Source organism: Cricetulus griseus, chromosome 3, assembly GCF_003668045.3.
Source record: "Cricetulus griseus strain 17A/GY chromosome 3, alternate assembly CriGri-PICRH-1.0, whole genome shotgun sequence".
NCBI lineage: Eukaryota > Metazoa > Chordata > Mammalia > Rodentia > Cricetidae > Cricetulus > Cricetulus griseus.
In genome coordinates this window covers 87498793-87510730 of record NC_048596.1, presented here as the reverse complement: position 1 = coordinate 87510730, position 11938 = coordinate 87498793, and positions in this window count along the sequence as shown.

The window sequence follows — 11938 nt, the reverse complement described above, 5'->3', positions numbered from 1 at the left end:
ATCTCACCGAAACTCTCCTACAGTTGAGGATGAAGCTCAGCTGGTAGAGTACTTGTCTAGCATGCATGAGGCCCTGGATTGGTCATATAAATGGGGTGTAGTGGTGCACACCAATGATCTCAGCACATGGGAGGTAGAGGCATGAAGATCAGAAGTCCAATGTCATCTTCAGGCACTTAGACAGTTGGAGGTTAACCTGGACTAAAGATTCTATTAAAAAAGAAAATCAGAAGGAGGAAGAGAGAAGGAGGGAAAGAGAAGGAAGACACAGGAAAGGGAGGAAGGAAATAAAGGAAAACCCTTCAATGGCTTCAATAGAGACTTAAAATTCAATTCCAAGCCACTCCTTTGTTGCTCACACCACAGTCTGTGATCTGGTCTCATCTCTTTGTTACCAGCCTGTCATTCAATGTGTTCAGCTGCTCAGCTCTTTGCAGTGCCTCACGTAGCCCCCTGACCCTGAGGACCTTTGCACTGTTGCCTCTGCTTAGTGCCATCTCCCTAAAAGTTCACATACATTTCATCCTGCCCTTCACTCAGAACTCCTCAGAGACACCTTCCCTGATGAAAATAAGCAGTACCTCTCTACCATTACCTTACATGGGCTTTGCTTTCATTTACAGCATTCTTCGGTTGCTAACTGACATTATGATACACCAATGTGTTTACTCTTGGTCACCTATGCTAGGATGGAAGTTCCATAGGATTTGTCCTTTATGTGTCTTAATAATAATTAATGGATAGTTAAATTAGTTTGGGACATCAAGGGGACCCCAGAATTTCACCTTGGATAAACATGATGCAGGTATAGTCACCAGGAACCATAATGAAACAAAATGTTTATTTATTTATTTTTCTTTGAAATAGTCCCTTGCTATGTGGCCTATGCTGACCCCACTCTCACTTTGTAGCCCAGGGTGGCCTTGAACTTCCAACTCTCCTGTTGTGGACATCAGAATATTGGGATTATAGGTATGTACTATCATACCTGACTGTAGAGAGTTACTTTGTAAAGGAATATAAGATTAGTTTCCAGTATTTACATATGAGATGCTAGCCCTTTACCCTACAGGAAGAGCCTAGTAGGTAGCTATAGAAGGTCCAGAATCCAGGGGTCTTTAGCATTTAGGAACCCACTGTTGAGCAGGTGATTACTCACAACATCATATTGGGTGGCCAGAAGGACCCCCATCATGAAGTGAAGGAACCCACTTCCCTTTTGGCAGCCATAACAGCCAAACACGTGCTTGCCATAAACCTGCCTTGGTCACTTAGAGGTCAGATGCCTGTCTCGTGACAAGGAGCCAATCGGAAGTTAGCTGGTGGCGCTATGCTTTACGACCCTGGGTGTGCTTTACGGACAAGCGCACAGCAATGACGTAGAGAGCATAGCAACCACCCTGGGAGGGCCTATGAGCCATAACAACCAGTTGACCAATCAACACAGGGCAAGCCCTCCAAGCCTGGAGGCACACCAATCATGAGCCTGTGCGTACCCCTAGACACTCCCCTTACGCTGCCCTATAAAGATCTGTACGCAGCGGCTTCAAACCATCTTTTCTAGCTGTCCGCCATGGTGGGTGGGTGAAAGACCCGAGCTAACATGGGGTTAGCTCGTTAAATTACAATAAAGCCTCGTGCAGTTTGCAGCAAGCTCTCGAATCCGCCTGGTGATTGGGGTGACCGAGAACGTGGCCTGGGACCCCGGATACTTGAGTTTTCGGGGGTCTAACAGAAGCATGTCTGAAATAAGGAAACAGGCAGGGAGGAGAAAACAGCTGCCATTATTCTGGGGGGGGAAGTAAATCTAAGTCCCCCCCACAAGAACCTACAGGATCTAACCCTTTGCCCATGGCTATGACCTCCTCACACTACACATACCCCACCTCCTATTCTCCAGCTACACTGGCCACTTTCGTTTCCTTGGTTACAAGGAGTTTCAGAGTTTTCCTCCCTCCTCACCCAGCTAACTAACATGGATTGATCTTGCAGATCTCAGCTTAAATCTTACTTCTTCAAATTGTCCTTCCTTGTCTTGACTTCTCCTCCCGATCTTCCTCTCTATCATCTGCTTGTGCAAAACCATAAATATGAAAAGACACACAGTAGGTAACCAGTAAAATACCTATGGCTGTTTGATGTCTGTCCTATTGAAACATATGCTCAAGGGTCCAGTGGGCAGGTAGGTGACAGTGCCTGTGTAGTACACCACAGTATGACTAGCACCTGTTACATAGTAGATACTCAGTGAACACTTGTTGAATGAATGAGCTGAATCAGTAACAAGATATCCAAAAGGAGAACAAAACATATATAGTGACTCAGAGGCAAAGCAGCTGTCCTAAGTAGAAGAAGGGTGCTGGCTACTAAGCAGTCTTACAGCTGGGTGTGGCAGGCTATAAACACAGGAATACCATGGTCATGGCCTTAGGAGTTGTTATGTAGAGTTTCTTCCAAGATTTAAACATTTCACCCTGCAAAGAAGCTCCTTAAGCAGGAAGGTAAACAACTCAAAATAGCTTCAGGAAGTCCCTGAAACTGACCAGGTTCACTGGGCTCCTCCCTGCCAGAGTAAGGAAAACAAACAAAAAACTGAGTATCTCCCACAGAGTGAAGGAAGCAAAGATGCAAAGAAGACTCTTGGGATCAGGCCAGCTTCCTGGAAGAAACAGAAAACCTACAAGGGGCTTATGTATCTGAGGGGAATGGTATCCTCACAGTCAGGATCCGAGGAAGCAGTCGGGACCCGAGGAATACCATACCACACAATAAACCTCACACAAGAGATGTTTTGGTAAAAACACAGGAGGCTGCCTCTGCTAAGGAAAAGAGGCATGAGAGAACTGAGTAGGTGGCAAGCTTATATAGGGTTTCTTGGAGGTGGCGTTTTTTTCTAGGGTAAAGATTTTCAGGTTGGGGATTGGTGGGGTTTCAAGCCCAGGAATTGAGCTTGGGCTTTTTACTCTACAGTTTAGATCAACTGAGTCTCTTGGAAAGGACACTCTACAACTCTACAATAGTTTGCACTGTGTGCTCTACATTTCCAGCTTTTGTGAGCTGTCATCCATGCTGGGGTGGCTTTGATGATGCATCTGTCTTGGAGTCGTTTCTGTTTCTGTTAGTAACCCTAATAAAACTCATCGGTTCACCAAACTGTGCTTTGGTGGACTCCACACTTTGGCCTGCCATCTGTTTCTTATTTGGGGTGAGTGGACATTTGTGTTGCACCTCCCCAGGGAAAGCTTTGTCACACAACAGGAATTCACTTATGTGGTTATGAGAGACGGAGAAGAGGCAGTGAGGCCTGAAGGCCAATGGTAAAGGAGAGTGGGGATGAGAGAGGAACAACATCAGCCAGTGTAGGCCATGCTGTCAAGGGATTTGGCAGGAAGATTAACCAGAGAGGAGAATGTTGGCAAGTTAACAAAACTCCCTTTTCTTGGTGGTTCTCAGAATGGAGGACTTCACACTTTTGTAAACCAAAGGGAAAGCAGCCACATTAAAAACTGGATATCCATAAATAAATAGGAGGATCAAGAGTTCAAAGTCATTCTCAGCTACACAGCAAGTTCTTGAGCCAGCTGGACTATATGTGACATCTGAAAGGAGGGGAGGGGAGATAGGAAAGGGAGGAGAAGAGAAAGAGAGAGGAAAGGGGAGAGGGGAACAGTAAGGGAAGGGGAAAGAGGGGAGAGAAAGGAAGGGGAAAATAGGGGAGAGGAGGGAGGGGAGAAGAGAAAGGAAGGAGAAAAAGGGAGAGGGGAAGGGAAATGAGGGAAAAGAGGGGAGGGGGAGGGAAGTTAGAGAAAGAGAAGGGAGGGGAAGGAATACCAAACAGCCTTGAAATTCAGGGTTTTCCTACCTCCCCTTCAGAGTACTGGGATCATATGCAAATGTCACCATGCCTAGTGACAGGAAAGCTTTTGACCAATTAGATAACAAAGATTAAATTCAGGGATAACACCCTGTCATGGCTTTAGACACTCCTAAGCACTGTGGGTGGGAGTGTAAATGAGCCTACTTTTTTGGAAGACAATTAGACTAGAGCTATCAAAATACCAGACAGCAACCATTTGATCCACTGGCTCCATTTTTAGTAATCTCTCCCAGAGAACTAGCCACCAAGTATGTAAGGGAATTATGTGAAATTCAAAAAAATAGCCATCTAGAAAGGGATTTTTCAAATGGTGGTGCATACATAGCAAACCAGTAATCATTAAGTGGAAAATTAAAGTAGCAGCTGGCCATGGTGGCTTGGCCTATGATCCCAGCACTGAGAGGCTGAGGCAGGAAGATAACTGCAAGTGGGAAGCCATCTTGGGCTTCATAAGATTCTAGGCCGGCTTGGTCTATAGATTGCGACTCTGTCCCAAAAATGAAAACAGGACCAGCAAAATGGTTCAGTGTGTAAAGACACTTGCCACCAAACCTAACAACCTGCATTTCATTCCTAAGATCTGTTGGGAAAACGGTGACCTGACTCTCACAAACTATTTTCTGACCACATGCACACACAAATAAGTAAATAAATGTGTTAAAATATTTTTCAAAAACCAAATCAGTCATGTGGGGTGTGCTTTAATCTCAGCACTCTGGAAGCAGAGGCAGGTGGATCTCTGTGAGTTTGATGCCAAGTTGGTCTACAGAGTGAGTTCCAGGACAGCTAAAGCAACCAAATTATTCAAACAAGCAAAATTCAAAGCATCAAAAGAAAAGCAAAAGCTAGTAATAGGAAATTGAGTTACTCTGCAGTATTATTGTGTGCTCTGGATTGGACTGGTTTTGTTTTACTTTCCCTAGTATGAGATTTCTTCTTTAATTTAAAAGTGAAGGTTTGGTGTGTGTTTGAAAATGTGCAGAACTCCAGGTGACACTCTGAGGGTGGAAGGGAGAGTCCACTTCTCCCTGTGTGCCACTGGGATATGTGCTGTGGCTTCCTAGGGTACTTCTAACCTTTATAAGGTACACACACACTCGTGCGCGCACACACCCCTAAAGAATGTGGAAGGAAACTGAAGTACTTTGGGAGCTCAGAAGATAATAGTCTGGGGAAAGTATCCAGGAAGAAGTGTGTATAAAAAGGGGTTGCAAGGGTGGATCAGGAAGTGCTAAATGGGAATGAGAGTAGGTGGCATCCTCTGGCCTAGGCAGGTGGGCACTTGGAAGCAAGTTCAGAAAACCTCTCTGCATCTATAAAAATGCAGAATGGGGTTGTGGCACCAAGGGGGCAGGAAAAGTCACTAAGTTGGTAAAAATCGATGCCCCATTTTCCACAAAGAATGTTGGTTTAAAGGGTACATTCATTCATGGGCTGAGAAGATAGCTTAGTGGGTAAAGCACTGAGTAAGCATGAGGACTGAGCTCGGATCTCTAGAACCGGATGCTGTGGCATGCATGTACAACACCAGCCCTGCTATTGTAAGACAGGAGATGGGAGACAGATACCACCCCAGCTTTGTAAGTCAGCTAGCCTGCTATGTGTATGGCTGAAAAACAAGAAAGACCCTGTCTCACACAAGATGGAAGGTGAGCACCGATATCCAAGGTTGTCCTGTGACCTCCACATGTGTACTGTGTGCATGCCATGCATGCACATACACTTACATGTGGCTGCTCTTGGCCACAAAGCCCGAGTATTGGGTGAAAGCCTGGAGATTTGGATGAACCACAGGACTCCTGGTCCTTTTCTGAGAAAATGTCCCTCACCTTTATTGTGGAGTAGCTTTATATACAAACTTACAAAAACCCCAGGTCAGAGGGTTCACAACAGGATATTGAGCCCGGTGGGGGTGAGGTCAGGAAAACAGGAGGTACCTGTGGTTATGCTGGAAAACAACTCTTAGAGACCCCATGGGGGCTGGGTTCCAACATCTCCCCCTTCTTTATATATAACAAAACAGTTATCAAGGAAGAACTATCTTCAATGCCAACAAAGACCATAGAAGGATAATATATAAACTCTAGAACTGACAAGAGACACCTTGCTTCCTAGAAAGTCACCCAAAGTTTCTTGGTAACCTTGGGGCATCCATCTTTAGCCTACAGGCCACAATGTGTCTGGCAGACTTCTCAGCAAAGCAGGAAATTCTAAACTGCCCATCTGCATTGGCAGTTTGTACTCCTCCATGGAGCAGGAACCCTTTAGGCATTTTCCTGTGGGTCCTGCATGTCCAGTTTATAAAGCAACAGCTAAATAGTTCAGGCAAGAGTAGCTTCTTGCCCAAATGGCTGGTCTTGTCATGTCAAAGGCAAACTCTATAACGAGTTTCTTGGATGCCCATCTTCCTCTCAGATATAATTGGTGTGCCAGGAGCAGTTATGTCTCACTGTCAAGAAAAATCCTAAACCATTTAAATGCCATATATTCCATTGGTCTTTGAATGGTATGAAGAATATCTAGATATCTAGAAAACCTAACTAGTATCAACAAATGAAGATCCATTCCAATACAAATTACCAACAAATGAGGATTCATTCAATACAAAGTATCATTTCTATATCATATTCCTCCTTTTTCCTTTTAAAAGTGATTGACTGTGACCACTACCATTTCTAACTGACCAAATTTAAATGAAAACAAATATTCAGATCACCTGGGCCACTGCTTCAGGTGGTCCTGCCCCATGAAACCATACCAGTCTGGAAGGAATCCACAGCTCTTCACCTTCCATGGGAAAAAAGCAGAAATTTCCCTCCCAAGTAACCTGTACTTTAACGACTGTTGCTCCTTCCCCAGCAATTAAACGATTCAAAGACAACACAATAGCATTCTTTTGTTAACAATCACACATTTACGATCACACTTCATACACACATGTGTGGCTACACCATACATACAGAACATACATCTTTTGAACAAAAGTCACAAAGGAGAGGAGGTGTCAGGGATGGCCATCCTTACCATAGCTTGGCATCTTTGGAGGGTCTTGAGGACTGCTGCATATTTGTCCATTCCTGCATGGTCTTTTGTAGGGCCTGGGTCTTTTCTTTATCCACTTGGACATATTCTCCTTTCTCATCCAATGTGACAGATGATGTGGATGGCCTCTGGGAGAGGCTGAAAGTCCAGGGCTATGTAATTCACTTTGCCAGTACTCTTTTTTGGATCTGGGCTGTTAGTGCCACTGGATACAAGGGATGAAGACATTGGGTTCTGCATAGGGACATAGTTCTCCTCACTGTCTCTGGAGTCTGTATTGGAGATGGAATGGCAGCACTGGGAAGAGCTGGAGTTAAAGGTATGGTTGACCGTGGACAAAGACTTGGTGACAGGTGTCTTGAAAGGGAGCTCGTTGATGACAGTGTTGTTACTCAGGTCAAGGGGTACTGGCTTTGCTTTTCGGCCAGGCTTGAGGTGGATATTGACCGGGGGTGGCTGGATCTTGCTTCCTCGGCTGGCAAAGTGATGGGGCATTATGCTCACAAGGATGTCAGAAACTGGGTTTGTGGTCACATAGTTGTCATCAGAGCTGGCAGTGTCTGATCGACCCACGACAGTCTTTTCTAGAGATTTAGCAGCCCAGCAGGCAGTTTCTTCACCTCATGTTGGATACTTGTAGTCACTGACTGGAGGTCTCTGTTGAGGGCTGCCCCATAGAGGTGTCCTGTGGCACTGTGGTGGGGGAGCTATGGCTGACTCCACTAGGAGGTCTCCAAATTCCATACACAGGGTGTTGCTGGGTGCCTTGAAGGTGTACACATCCTCACTATCTGTACAGACCCTGCTCTGAGCAGGGGCTGACTGGAGCTGAATTCAGCTGGAAAAGAGCAGACATTATGACTGACTAAAGAAAGGTTTCTCAGGGTGTCACTGCTCTCTTTAGTTTGACTGAAGCTGCAGATCTGGCAGATGCTCTGGACCCACCTATTCTTGTCAGCCTCTGTCTCGGCCACCAGGTAGAAGGTGTGCTCATTGGTAATGATATCAAACATAAACCTCTTTTGGGGTGAAAGACCTCAGAAGAGGTACTTTCGCAGAAGGAGACCCATACCCAGGAATCAGCGAGACCATGGACTTGGATGCAAACCGCAAGAGGTTTTATTGGAAACACGGGTACCCGGGGCGACTTAGCTCCGGTGGGGCCAAGCGCGCCGAGCCAAGGGAGAGAGGTCCTTATATAGCAAAAAGCACAGTGCAGAAGCGAAAAGCATAGTTACAGGGATTCTATTGGACAATTTAATGAGGTACGGAGTTGTTTTCTCAAGGTCTGATAATTAGGCGAAGCGGCCTTGGCTCTATCTCATCTTGGGTACAACAGACTCGGCAGTTCCTCCCTCCGCGTCCAGATGGCTGACCTTGGGACAGAGCGTTCCCCATCAAGCGGGGGCGCAGGGGGGGGGAAGGGCGCCCTCTCGCCGCCTTGCGGGCTCCTCGCTCGGCCCCAACCCCGGGGCGCGGTGCCAGGCGGGCATGCCAGGGGCGCGAGCCCCGCCGGGGTGAACCGGCTTGGGGGGAGTCGGCGGCCGGGCATGTGAGTGCACGCACGTACGGGAGTGTCACCGAGTGTGCGAGAGAAAGAGAGAGAGAGCTAAGCCGCTCATGGGCTGCTGGCTGGTCCCGGCTTGCGCCCTGGGCCCGGCGGGGCTGGCGGCGGCGGCGGGGAAGTAAAGGCCGGCGGAGGTGGTGATCGGGAAGTGCAGAAGGGGAAGCATCCGCCTCGCGCCCCACCAGCCGCCGACTGGAGGAGGAGGCAAACTTAAGAGAGCTCAGGGGCGGGGGTCTTTCAAGGGGTGCCCCCCAACATCTGAATCGCAGCTGCAGCAGGGACAGCGGGATGAGGGGAAGCAGGGCGGCGGGAGCGCCCCATTTCCTCCTCGGCCAACTCTCCTCCCGCCCCCACCCGATCCCCATCCTCCCCAGCCCATCCCGCCTGCTCCAGAGAGAACACCCAGCACCGGCACAGGCGGGGAAGACAAAGAGGCAGCGGGTCTTTCAGGGCCGCTTGTTTGTTGAAGGTCAGGGTTCTTCCAAGCATAGCGCCCCAATTTTTCTCAGGAGGCAATTTCTCCAGCCAGCCTGTGCACACCACATCGTTGCTGGCTGACTGGAGCCTGTAGCAGGCTTGAGTGGACAAAAGCACGGGCTGCTGGGTCAGCTGGCTACTGGTGGGTAGCTCATGGAGGAGGGATTCCTCAGTGGCAGATTTCCCACATTTCTTTAATAATTTTCTTAGCATTATTGCTTAATCCAAAGTTAAAATTAAATCTCACCAGTACCTCGTCTCTTTAAACTTTATCTATGTGATTGACTGTGATCTCTATTCCAATCCAACTCTCTTAGGAGTTGAGGCACCCCCTTTCCAGTGCTTTTGCAATCCAACTTTCTCAGGAGTTGAGGCACCTCCTTTTCAGTGCCTTTACAATCCAACTCTCTTTGGAGTTAAGGTATCTTATTTTCCAGTGCCTTTACAATCCAACTCTCTTAGGAGTTGAGGTACCAATTTTCTAGTACCTTTTGCAATCTACCCTCACAACTCCTTACTTGCTTTCCAGCCTTCTGAGGGTAATCTCTCAGGGTCCCCTTTCTTTCCCGATCTCAGTGGAACCTCCATTTGTGGCTGCTCTTGGCCACTAAGTCCGAGTATTGGGCGAAAGCCTGGAGATTTGGATGAACCACGAGGCTCCTGGTCCTTTTCTGAGAAAATGTCCCTCACTTTTATTGTGGAGTAGCCTTATATACAAAAACCCCAGGTCAAAGGGTTCACAACAGGATATTGAGCCCAGTGGGGTGAGGTCAGGAAAACAGGAGGTACCTGTGGTTATGCTGGAAAACAACTCCTGGAGACCCAATGGGGGCTGGGTTCCAACACTTACATGAACATGCATTTTTGTACATATAAGATTTTGTATATTTACAGGGGCTGAGAAGATGGCTCAGTGGTCAGAGTGAAGGAACCGGCTTCTCTTTTGGCAGCCATAACAGCCGAACACGTGCTTGCCATAAACCTGCCTTGGTCACTTAGAGGTCAGATGCCTGTCTCGTGACAAGGAGCCAATCAGAAGTTAGCTGGTGGCGCTATGCTTTACGACCCTGGGTGTGCTTTACGGACTAGCGCACAGCAATGATGTAGAGAGCATAGCAACCACCCTGGGAGGGCCTATGAGCCAAAACAACCAGTTGACCAATCAACACAGGGCAAGCCCTCCAAGCCTGGAGGCACACCAATTGTGAGCCTGTGCATACCCCTAGACACTCCCCTTATGCTGCTCTATAAAGATCTATGCGCAGCGGCTTCAAACCGTCTTTTCTAGCTGTCCACCATGGCAGGTGGGTGAAAGACCCGAGCTAACATGGGGTTAGCTCGTTAAATTACAATAAAGCCTTGTGCAGTTTGCAGCAAGCTCTCGAATCCGCCTGGTGATTGGGGTGACCGAGAACGTGGCCTGGGACCCCAGATACTTGAGTTTCCGGGGGTCTAACAAGAGTACATACTGCTCTTACATAGAACCCAGGTTCCATTCAGGTGCAACAACATGTAACTCCAGTTCTAAGGGATCTGATATCCTCTTCCACCCTCCCCAGGTACACACATGTAGTGGCATCTTGCCTTGCCAGTGAACTTGTAGTGGTGGCCACACCTTTTGGGTGTGGTTTCAGGTGCAGATGTGACCCATTATAAGGTAGAGGAGGGGCTGGCTCGTGCTTTCTTGGGTTGCAGAGAGCATCAGAAGGGCAGAGACTGCATCTTCTGGAGCAGGAAGCCCGTGGCGGTGAAAGACCCCCCGAAGAGGTACTTTCGTAGAGGGAGACCCACACCCAGGAATCAGCGAGGCCACGAACTTGGATGCAAAAACAAGAGGCTTTATTGGAGACGCGGGTACCCGGGGCGACTTAGCTTCTGTGTGGCTAAGCGCCCCGAGCCAAGGGAAAGGGGTCCTTATATAGGGAAAAAGGCGCAAGCTAGGAGCAGGGATTCTATTGGATAATTCTAATGAGGCATTATACAGAGCTATTCCCATTGGTCAATGTATATGAGGCGCTATACAGGGTTATTCAAATGAGGCAAAGTACAGAGTTATTCAAATGAGGTGAAACATAGAGTCTTTCAAATGAGGCGAAATACAGAATTATTTCTATTGGATGGTTCAAATGAGACACAGAGCCATTCCAGATCAGCATATTCTCAAGGTCTGGTGTCTGGTGTCTGGTACAGCAGACTCAATTCCCCCCCCTTCCTGATGGCTGACCTTGGGGGCGGAGACCTTGGGACGGAGTGTTTCTCTTCGGGCGGGGGCTCAGGGGCAGGGCTCCAGGCCGGCTCACTTGGTGTTTGTTCTCGTGCCGACCCACCTGGTGCTCGCCCTCGTGCCGGCCCACCCGGTGCTCGTTCTCGGGCTGGCCCACCTGGTGCTCATTCTCGGGCCGGCCCACCCGGTGCTTGTTCTCGGGCCGGGCGTGCGGCGGGTGGCGGGGGAAGGCCGCCGGGGGTGGGGATCGGGGAAGCCGCCGACAGGAGGAAGAGGAGACAAACTTGAGAAAGAAAGGGCTAAGGGACAGGGGTCTTTCAGCGGTTATTCTCTTATCTGTGTAAGTGTTTTCCCTAATAAACACCTATTTATCCTTTATCTTGGGTCTGGTGGACTCATTTAAACCCCACCTTCACACACACACAGGGACATAGTTTTAAGAAGTAAAATTTTAAACTTAAATCATTTTTAAAAAAAAATATTCATTCACTTGAAAATATTCAATGAACATTTTACTTCATTGGTACAAAATAAAACCGAGGTTGAGTCCTGTTCTCAGATGGTTTTCAGTGTAAAGAGAGAGGCAAAAAAAAGTGGCAATCATTGGCAAGGGTGTTGAAGACCACACTGCTAGTGCTGAGATGCGCAGTATCACATCTCAGCTTGTCCAGGCAGGCATCTCTGAGTGTTTGTGTCTACACTGCAGCTTGGAGGATGACCCAGCACCGACTTGATGAAGAGCTGTCGTGAA